An 11,026-nucleotide genomic window follows, 5' to 3' on the forward strand; every position below is an offset into this window, starting at 1 on the left:
CATCTTGGGTAAAAAATAGGAATATCCAGGCTGATCACCTTATAGCAAAATTCCATGCAGAAAATCCAGGGAAGACTGGGGGAGGAACACATCCCTAAATTATATACCTTTACTCAAATTATTCCTGTGTCACACAGATCACTTTCGGGAAGTGAGCGGGGCCGGATGTCAACTTATAAAGTGTTGCCATGACTATTATTAGGTTGGCATTGGAGGGAGGATTCCATGCATACCTTCAACCAAAGTCAGATCTCATATTTCTACAACCTTGTTGGTGAATGTGATTTATGACCCAGACAGAGGGGATGGGACCCAGGGGTAAAGTTCAAATGCAATTAAACGAAAGTCAGTTTCAGCTCTGCAGGAGAACATGCCAAAATATTGATCCTAATAAATCAATGGATTTCTTTTGAACTTTTTCTCGAAGTTTGTAAATTAATTAGGTCATCTTCTGGGAACTTCACAGGTTTGCAGATGGCAACAAATCTATAAAATAAGACATCACTGACAGAAGGTAATATTCCACACTGAGAAGACAACCTAAAACAAAATAATTGCATGAAACAACCCCAGACAGGAATTGACTTTCTGTCACTTAGAAAAATCTGCAATTATCTTGGGTAGGATAGTTGAACTGAGCTGTTTCTGCCAAGATTGATTGATTGGTTTTATCCATTTACCCACCCATCTTGTTCCTGCAACTCTGATAAAACTATTATAAATTTAATTAAAATATTATAAAAATTTAAACAGTGAGTCAAAAATAATAATAGGTAAGATGGCAGATGGTACACTAAAGAGTGGAATGGGGAATCCTCAAATCCAGTAAACACTTCCAGGATGATATAGCCCTATGAGAACCCTAGCCAGTTGGCAGGACCAGGTTTTACGGCCTTTATGAAATGATGAGGATTTATCTGGGGAGAAGGATACGATGAAGGAATTGATGAAGCCATACCTAGGTTATTGTCTGTAGCTCTGTATGCTATGTTTTAGGATACTGATAATACTGAACCTATAGTAAATAAATATTTTTTTAAAGGACTGTAAGGAGAAATGCAGGATTAAGAGTCAGAGATTTTAAAGATATTTAATTACAGAAAGAGACCTTGAATAGAAGGGTGAACTGTGATATTTTAAAATGATCATGAACTATCTGAAAAGTAACCTTTGCAAAAAAAGAACTAGAATTGTGTAGAAATGTTCAAGAAAAGACAAGAATAATGGGTTTAAAATTCAAAGGAAGTTGATTTCAAATGCACCTTAAGAAAATAAATCCTGATTATATGAGTTGTTAGATAATGGAATAGAATGTTTTAAGAAATACTGAACTGTCCAAAGGATGTGCTGGAATAACAATGGATTTTATCTCCTGATCAAGAATTTGGCTACATTATCAAAATCCATACCATTCAATTCTACTACTCTTTCATTTTATCCTACCATCTCCTTTTGATGAATGTCATCTATATTTCATTTTCTTTTTTTAAAAAAAAGCAATTGATTAATATTAACCATACAATTCAAATAAAGTAATAGATACTTTTAAAAAAATGGTTTTAAAAGGTTCAACTGTTAATACTCTGTAGCATTCTCTTTTCTAAGTAATCCCTAACTGATTAGACAAGCAACATTATCACGTAATATGCAGATATTGTAAACATGTAGTAGAAAGAAACATTATTTAAAAATATTATTATTCTCTGTCTATCTGTCTGTCTCTCTCTCTCTCTCTCTCTGTGTGTGTATGTGTGTGTGTGAGAGAGAGAGTGAGTGAGTGTGTTTGTATGTGTGTGTTTGTGTATGCAAGTTCTTCATCCTTCAAAGGTTTGTCCTCATTATGGCAAAGATCTTCTGGCAGAAAACATTTCTCCCAGGAACATTCTGACTGTTTTCTACTTGATTTAAATCAATGGAAAAAGAACAGAAGGGTGAGGCTGACTTGAATGACAATATCACATCCTGCAAAGATAACAGGAAGACTGTCTTCAGCTTAAAGAACCTGAAACACAGGTAAGCTGCTTACATGCCTCTTTTATTTCATATCCTTATTAATGTTTTCTTATATTTTCTATTAACGGAATTAATTTTAAATGGATACTTTTACATAACTTAACATCAATTTAAAAGAAATTAATATTAATGAAATACACATAATTCAGAAATAGGTTCAAGTTTTACTCCTTCCCTTTTCCCCTCTCCCTCTCCTTCTCCATCTTCTCACTTCCCATTCTAATTCTCATTCCCCTTCACCTTTACCCATCTCCTTTCCCTTTCTAAAAACACATTACTTTTTTTTTTAAAAAAATAAACAGTAGAGTCCATTAATCAAATCTGGAAGAATTCAAAGAAATTAATGCATTCATAATTGACAATTATTCAGGATGTAAGTGGGGTTTATGTGTATGTGACTTATCAAGGATGGAAATTCTCCTTTCTATACTCGGTGGCAGATATTGCCAAAGCTAAATTGAAGTGATTGCATTTGCAAAAAATAGTTTTACTCATGTATACTATTTTTTAATTGTTAGATATGGCTATGCTACATAAACTATAAATTTCAAGATAATCAGCTTTTGATGTTTTACTAATAGATGCAGTCTATAAAACCTTCAGAACCCCAGAATACAACAAGAATCAAAGAATTCATCCTCCTGGGGTTTGGGAATGCTGAAAATGTGAATGTTCTTCTCTTCGTGTTATTTATAATCATTTATACTATAACTTTATCTGGAAATCTTCTCATTATTATGTTGGTTGTTACAAAGAACCACCTCCACACTCCAATGTACTTCTTTCTTTCTAATCTATCTTGTTTGGAGATCTGTTTCACCTCAGCTATATTACCCAAAATGATGGCTAACTGTCTTACAGAAAAAAAGACAATATCTTTTTGGGGCTGCATATTACAAATGCAATTCTTCTTTACTCCAGGAGTTACTGAATGTTACCTCTTGGCTGCAATGTCATATGATCGTTATCTAGCCATATGTAGACCCTTGCATTATGTTACACTTATGAATGACAAAACATGTATCTTCTTAGTTTTGATGTCATGGCTTACAGCATTTCTTCTTATCACTATTTTGACATCCTTGTTGGCCCAACTCACATTCTGCAAGCAATATGAAATTGACCATTTTTTTTTGTGATTTCACACCTTTAGTACAACTTTCCTGCAATGACACTTGGGTGATTGAAAGTACTTGTTTGATAACATCATCTATAGCAGTTTTACCTACATTTTTCATAACTATCACATCTTACACTTTTATCATCAGTGCAATTCTGAAGATCCCATCTGTGAATGGGAGACAAAAGGCTTTTTCAACTTGTTCTTCCCATCTCACAGTGGTTTCCATTTTCTATGGATCCTTAATTTTTGTCTACATTTTGCCAACCACTGGAAAATTCAAAAATATGAAAAAGGGCTTCTCTTTCTTTTATTCAGCTCTTACCCCCATGCTCAATCCCTTTATTTATTGTTTAAGAAACAAAGACATAAAAGAAATCATCAGAAAACTATTCCTCAAGTTCCGGATATTTAATATAAGTGCATGAAAAATAAATATGTCTTTCAATTGTATATGTTGAATGATATTTACTTTGTGTTATACAATTTTCCTTGGTTATTTGAAGACCTGCCTCTTTGTGATCACATCTACTATCCATCCCACCAAGTCCTGCAGGCCATATATCAGTTTCATCTGATAGGACACAGATATGTCTTTTCTGCTGTGACTCTGTCCCTCTGGAACATCATCCATTTCTCACACAAGATTCCCACCGCCAAGTGAGAAAAACCTCAATACTCTTAATCTTTCAGGATGCCTTGACATTGTATTGTTTCCAGAGATTAGGGAGCCTTAGTGATCCATTGGGTACCTGTGCAGTAGAGATAGTGTATTTTGATTGATGCTCTTTTCCTACGAACTTGCTTTTTAGGTCTTTAACCATTCTGACATTATTTTAACTCTGCTAACCAGAGTTATGTTCATTGAAATGGGAAGCTGTATAAAATAACTAAATAATCCTCTCCTATTGATATCGCTTATATTCTGCTATGTCAAAATAATATTTTATAGTTTTCTAATCTAGCATTACAGGATGCCACTTTTTAACAATGAAGTTTTTTGTTTACAGGCTTTGTCATTATAAAGAATTAATGAATAGCAAGTTCTGTCTTGTCATGCTCTACCATCAAAAGTAACTGCATTTCTTCCTGATAATATCATTAAATACTAAAATACTAACATCCTTCTGACACTAACATTTACGCAAGGAATCAGATTATCCAGAAAACTATTTAAAGTGACTGGCTGTCTCAGACACCTTAAGGAAATTTATTTGCTTTCATGTACTTCCAATTTTCCATAATAGAGAAGTAATAGGCCATTATTTTCATTTGTAGGAACAAGTAAAATTGTATTGGATGTGCATTATTCCACAGATAGTTTTATGGTTTATTTTCAGGGGATGTCTTATTTTTTTCCCATGTATGGAAGTCCTACTTCTGTTTGCTGGTGTTGGGACAGGAAGCTGTGCAGCATGAGAATGCTTTTGCCTTAAGGTGGAGATGGAGCTGCCCCAGTTTACCTCAGGGTCCCTGCAGTCAGGCCACACAAGCCCTGACATATGCAAGACCCTGTGTGGCCACTGGCCCACTTCTTCTGCTTGCTTGTGACCACAACAGAGCAGGAGGCTGAGTGATGCACCAGTGCTATAGACGAGAGGCAGTTGTTGGGGCATGGATGGCATGGTTATGGGGGTCCTGAGGTAAGCTGGTGTTGGGTGCATGGGGCAGCTGCACCTCCCCCCTTTCTTTATGTTTTGGCACCACAAACAACCAGAAAGAGCGGTTGAGTGGGCAGCTGCCCAGGCACTTAAGTAGGGCTTAATTTGTGGTAGGGCTTATGCTAGTCCTTATTTTCAGGATGGGTCTTATTTGGGGGAAAATAGGTTATGTGTAATAGAATGATGTTAGTATTTCTTTAAACTATGTGTTTAGCCCTCAATTCCATGGATTCTGATCTCTAAAAAATGACCTTCTGTTAAAATGGAAAGCACAAGATCATTGAACATTGTTCTTTTGGGCTCAGGGGTCTTTTAACTTGATGGACTCAGTGCTGCTTAGCATCTTTGATCTTCACTAATGCATTAGTACTTTTGGGTGGGCCACCACCCAGGAGCAGTCTACAAGCCTCCTAAAGGCTTTTCATGCCCTTTTTTTGAAAAAGAAATGGGCTCGTTTTTGCGAAAATGGCCCATTTTTGGGAGGTCTGCAAAGTGCAAAAACATTTTTTTAAATCTTCCTCTTCAAAACCTCGGTGTGTCTTTCGTGTTTAAAATATTTTTATGCATTTTCATTTTCATTTTATATAATCACATATGTACTGTGCAAGATTGAGGCCATATAACATTAAGCAATAAACATAACTCTTCTTATATTCCAAAATAGAAAACCAACATAACGCTTCAACCCTCCATACACCCTTTCTTTCTCCCCCCTCCAACTTTCCTTTCTCCCCTTCAACATTCCCCTCTTCTACTTCCCCTCCCCCTCTAACATTCCTTTCTCCCCCCCTTCCATCTCACCCTCCTTCCATTCCCCTCTCACTCCCTCTCTGCCCCTCCCTCTTCTTTCCCTCTACTCCTCACTTCGGTGTATTTCTACTATTCATCAATGTATTCGGCTTCTTATTTTATACTAAAATTAAAAGAAAAAAAAAAGCAACAGTATACAAGTGCATTCTTATTGTTTTAAAAATTGACATAAACTATATTTCCCCCCCTCCCCCCTATGATCCCCCCTCCCTTCCCCCCTTCCGACTTCCCAGATCCCATACCCGGTATAACTTTTTATCAAACACAGTCTGGAGTATATTAGAACCAAGTAAGTTAAAAGTTAAAAGAAAAAAAAAGAGTAAAAGAAAAGAAGAATAAGAAAGAAAAAAAGTCAATAAACTCTCTGCTTTGAGCTCAGCTTCTTATCACTACAAAAAGTTAAACAGTCCTAATCTCAATTAATTAATTACTTGCAGGTTTTCAGACTATGTTAAAACCAAGTAAGTTAACCAAGTAGAATTCTTCTCTAGCTAGAGGCCTTATTTCTTTATCTAAATATCTGTCTGTTTCCAAACCCTTAATTTGTCCCTTTTATGCCTCCTTCCTCTATGACACAATTTAAACACATCTCGAATTCTTCTCTCGATTTCCTCTTCCAGCTCTTCTCGTCCCTGCCTCTGTCCGTATACATATACATATACATACACATACACATACACACACACACACACACACACACACACACACACACACACACACACACACATATATATATATATATATATATATATATATATATATATATATATATACACACACACACACACACACACACATATATATACACACATACATATGTTTTATATTCATCCGTGCTCCTCTCATATATGCTCCGCCTAGATCTCCTGCAAACTCCCTGGATGTATCCTTCAAACAGTATATTCAGATAACAATTTTTACAAACATCAATAAAGTTTCCATCTCAAAATAAGCTCTCATTCGACCTCTACTACCCTGCCGTCTACACCACACCTCCCAACTCCATCCGAACTGAGCCGCGATGCAGAAAAATCACCACCATCTCCGCCCTCCTCACCCTGGAAAATAAGTCATCAGTAATTTATATAAAAATTCAAAATTATCCATCAAGTCTTTTTAGGTCCTATACAATATATCTTCCAAAGAGATCAGCATCAGTTCTTTCAGCCTTAATGTCTCTTCATCGATATACAACTATACCATTTTATGCAAAACAAAAGTCACAAAATATTGACCTAGTTCAAAGTTAAGCAAATATTTTGGGTCAGTTAATTTAGTATAATTTTCTTACAGAGAAGTTATGTCGTTTTTGAGCTGTTTGATATAGCAAGATGTTTACTTTCTCTTTTATAATGGTTTCGTAGATATCTCCTTAATCAATGGCTGATAATCATAGATGTTGCTGCGATCCACCTTATTTTCCATTCGTCTGGGAGCACGGCTAGGTCCTTGTTCTCTGGTCTTCTGCTCTTCCGGGAGGGGAAAGCAATACTTCCTGTCTTGTGATTGTGTGTTTTGTTGTTTCTCTTGTCCTTCTCTTTGTCTTTCTCCGGGTCCAGGTGGTTCAGGATGTCCCACCTTTAGGGTCTTGTAATAAAAATCTCGGGCTTCCCATACAGAGTTGAGACGATATTTTTGCTCACCGAATGTAATTATAATACCAAATGGCGCATCCCATCTATACTGTATTTGATGATTTCTGAGTTCTTTAACTAAAAAAGCATAGTCTCTCCTAGCTCTTAACATTTGGGGTGGTATTTCCTTGAAAACAATCAAGTCCTGTCCGTCAATTCGCAGCCTGGTATTATAAAACTCTTGTAATATCGCATTTCTGGATTCTCTTGTAGCAAAATATATAACTACATCTCTCGGAAGCTGTCTCTGTTTCGCCACCCACGAATTATGACGGTAGATTTTTTGGATCTGCCAATCAAAGTTGAGTCCCGGACTTCCCACCAAGCGACTGAAAGCCTCTGAAAAAATCTGTTTCAAGTTCTCCTGTTCGTTTTCACGCAATCCCCTAACTCTTAATGCAAGCTCCATCTTTTTGTAATTTGTCATAACAAGTTGATTTTCTGCGTTTTCAACTTTCTGTTGCAGCACTTCAATTTTAGATGTCAGGTTGGTGTTGGCTTCCTCCAGGAGTTCCAACTTATCTTCCATTCCAGCAACATAATCTGTCAAAACAGTTACAAGTCCTACCATATCCTCCTTTGTTTGAGCAATCTTGGTATCAAGCTTATCACATAAGTCTGTAATAAGTTGCTTCATCTCCTCGCTAAATTCTTTAAGAGTCTCGAAAAGAAATTCTTTCGTTAACAAATCTCCAGTAGGGGGCGTAGAAGGTAAGGGCTGCGACTTTGTAGCAAATGCCTGAGATATATTGCTAAGAGAATGTCTCACCAACTTTGATTTTGGTGCCATTATAGAAAGGAAGCAAACAAAGTCTCTGCTCGCGTTGATTTCAGATAATATAATTTCAGTAAATTTTTAGAGGTTGATAAGAAAAGATCTTCAAGGGGGCTAATTAAATTGTGAGAAATTATTCCTTTGATTCTGTGCCGGGAAGTTGGAGATATATCGTTATAGCAAATGCGGAAGCTAAAAAGTCACCATTTTAAAAAACAATTAAACAAAGGAGTTTTTTATAACATTGAAGCTGGTATTTTGATAGAAAAAAAAATAAAGAGAAGTTCACAGGTTTGGTCTCTGCTCGTATTTGTTTTCAATGGCTTAGTTTCAAAAGAATGTCCTGAGGGGGGGTGGGTTCCTCGCCTTGAGCTGAAAAAAAAACAGCTGAGAAGATCTGGCCGGAGTAAATGACTCAGCTTAAGGCGATCCTCCTTCTCCGTTTACAGCCAAAAAAAAAACAAAAAAACTGCAAACTACAAAGAAGGATCTAACCGACTGGGTCCCTCCCTGCTTTTTTCTTGCCTGAAAAAAGAGATATCTATAGATGTTAAGTAGATATACGAACTCTGGGGGCAGCTCAGTTAAGCTGCCGACGACGGCGAGCCCCTCCCCTGGAAACCTTGCTGTGTCTTATACTCCTGTGTGTCTTATACTCTGAAAAATATGGTACTTTGTTCAGCCATTTATAATTTTCTTTTTTGTGTGTTTGTGTATTTTACAAATTATTTTAGGATTTATTTAAAATTTACTAATATAACTAACAAAATAAAATACAGCTATATATAATAAAAAGTATTATGTAATAATTATATATCTAATATTCCACTATCATATATCATTATAACATAGCTCCAAAATTAATATAAATTAGACAACAGCAATAATAAGGAGGAATGCCTAGAAATCTGGATGAAAACTGTCCAGCTTGATTAGGTTCAGTAATGGTCCTCTGTACAGAGGTCCTTCCTCCTTCAAGGGGCTCCCAGACCCAATCATGCATATATTCCATTGCAGCCTTAATAAGTCAAAAGGAGCATATACCTAATACACAAGTGGCTGAACTAAAAGCTCAGAATCCTGGCTACTTCCTCAGGTTCCACTGGCTCAAAATCTACCCCATGTCTTGTAACACATGGCCCCCACCAGCCCCACAGATTCTGTATTAAAGCTGGAGTCCAAAATAGAGTGAATATGAGCAACTTTGGTGATCAGATGTGTAGCATATTTCTCACAGGGACTCTTAGATAAACTTTGATATTACTCTCCCAGTGGTGGGCTCCTAACCAGTTTTATACTGATTTGCTGCACATGCATGCAACACAATTGAACAAAAATTACTCAGAAAAAAAGGAAAACAGCTGTTTTTTATACTGTGACTCCTGTCTTCTGGGACATCATCCATTCCTCACACAAGATTCCCACCGCCAAAATCTTTCAGGATGCCTTGAAATTGCATTGTTTCCAGAAACTTAGGGAGTCTTAGGAAGGCATAGGGAACCTGTGCAGTAGAAATAGAGTTCCTACAAACTGGCCTTTTAACCACTCTGACAGTATTTTAACTCTGCTAGCCAGAATTATGTTCAGTGAAATGGGAAGCTGTAGAAAATAAATAAATAAAGCTCTCCTATTGATATCACTTATGTTCTGTTATGTTGAAATAATATTTTATTGTTATCTAATCAGCATTACAGGATGTCACTTTTTAACAATGAAGTTTTATGACTACAGGCTTTGTAAATCATGTCATTATAAAAACATGATACTCAGGGGTAACTAGATGGACTCAATGCTGTCTCGGTGCTGTGGACACGCGGTAGTTGTTGGGGCATGTATGGCCTGGTTGTGGGGGTTCTGAGGTAAGCTGGTGTGGGGTGCATGGGGCAATTTAACCTCCCCCTTTATTCAAATTGACCTGCTGTTAAAATACAAAGCACTGAGATCAGAACATTGAACATTGCTCTTTTGGCCTCAGAGGTCTTTTAACCAGATGGACTCAGTGCTGCTTAACATCTTTGGTCTTCACTAATGCATTAGTACTGTGGCCTCATGTTTCCACTATCAACATCATTGATTTTCCAGCTTCTATACTGGTATTGGCATGTCTTGGATACTTGTAACATCTGGGTGCTGTATCTTGAATATTAAATTTGTTCAATAAATTTATTTTTAAAAAGTTAAAGGAACTGAAATGGGTATACAGGAAGATACACAAAGGCTTGAAAGTTAATATTCCTTCTTGCATTTTCTTGGAATTAGTTGTGCTGCATGTTCTGTTTTAGGAATCTATATTTTAGGATAATATAAAAATATCACTCGCTTAAAAAGCGTTTATTTGTTTAAAAGTGATGCCTTTTAAAAATCCAACATTTCAATGCTGAATTGGTACACTTAAGTAGAAATATCTCTTCTCCCATTTCCCCAGATACAACTATTTTTCCCCTAAACTGATTGCAAAAGCACTTAGATACTCCATAGTACTTTGCAGCATTTTCTGAGTGGTTTGCATTTTCAGGATACTGCCCTCAACAATCTGTATCCTCATTTTATCAACCTCAGAAGGATCAACTTCAAGGATAAAATGCTGAGTCAACCTTGAACCCTGTCAAAATTAAACTCCAGATTGTGGGCAGAGTTAGCTTGCAATGCCATATTCTAACCTCTGCACTATCAGGCTTCTTCACTGATCTCTCTCACTGACCAACAGGGGAAAGAATATACTCACTCCAACTGATACTCTCTTCAGGATTGCTTGCAACCATTTGCCTGCAAATATACAGGTTCACCCATCCTAGAAGCAGACTTTCCAGTCACAATGGGGCACTGTCCTCCTCCTGCACTGGTGCTCACTATTCAGTCCTCTACTAAACCTCCAGCATCACTTTCTTGGTATAGTTCCCAGGACTTCCTAGGGGCCACTGGACACCGCTTTTAAAAGTAAAAAAATGAAATATAAAATTGGTTTATTTCATCAGCATTGCAGAAATTTACCTACAAAGTTCTGACAGCATTT

The 11,026-nt window shown here is 36.7% G+C and overlaps 1 pseudogene; it reads left to right on the top strand.

Moving 5' to 3' along the window:
• Positions 1 to 2,594: 2,594 nt before the first annotated feature.
• LOC116521367 lies at positions 2,595 to 3,561 on the top strand (annotated as a pseudogene).
• Positions 3,562 to 11,026: the final 7,465 nt, after the last annotated feature.

Source organism: Thamnophis elegans, chromosome Z, assembly GCF_009769535.1.
Source record: "Thamnophis elegans isolate rThaEle1 chromosome Z, rThaEle1.pri, whole genome shotgun sequence".
NCBI lineage: Eukaryota > Metazoa > Chordata > Lepidosauria > Squamata > Colubridae > Thamnophis > Thamnophis elegans.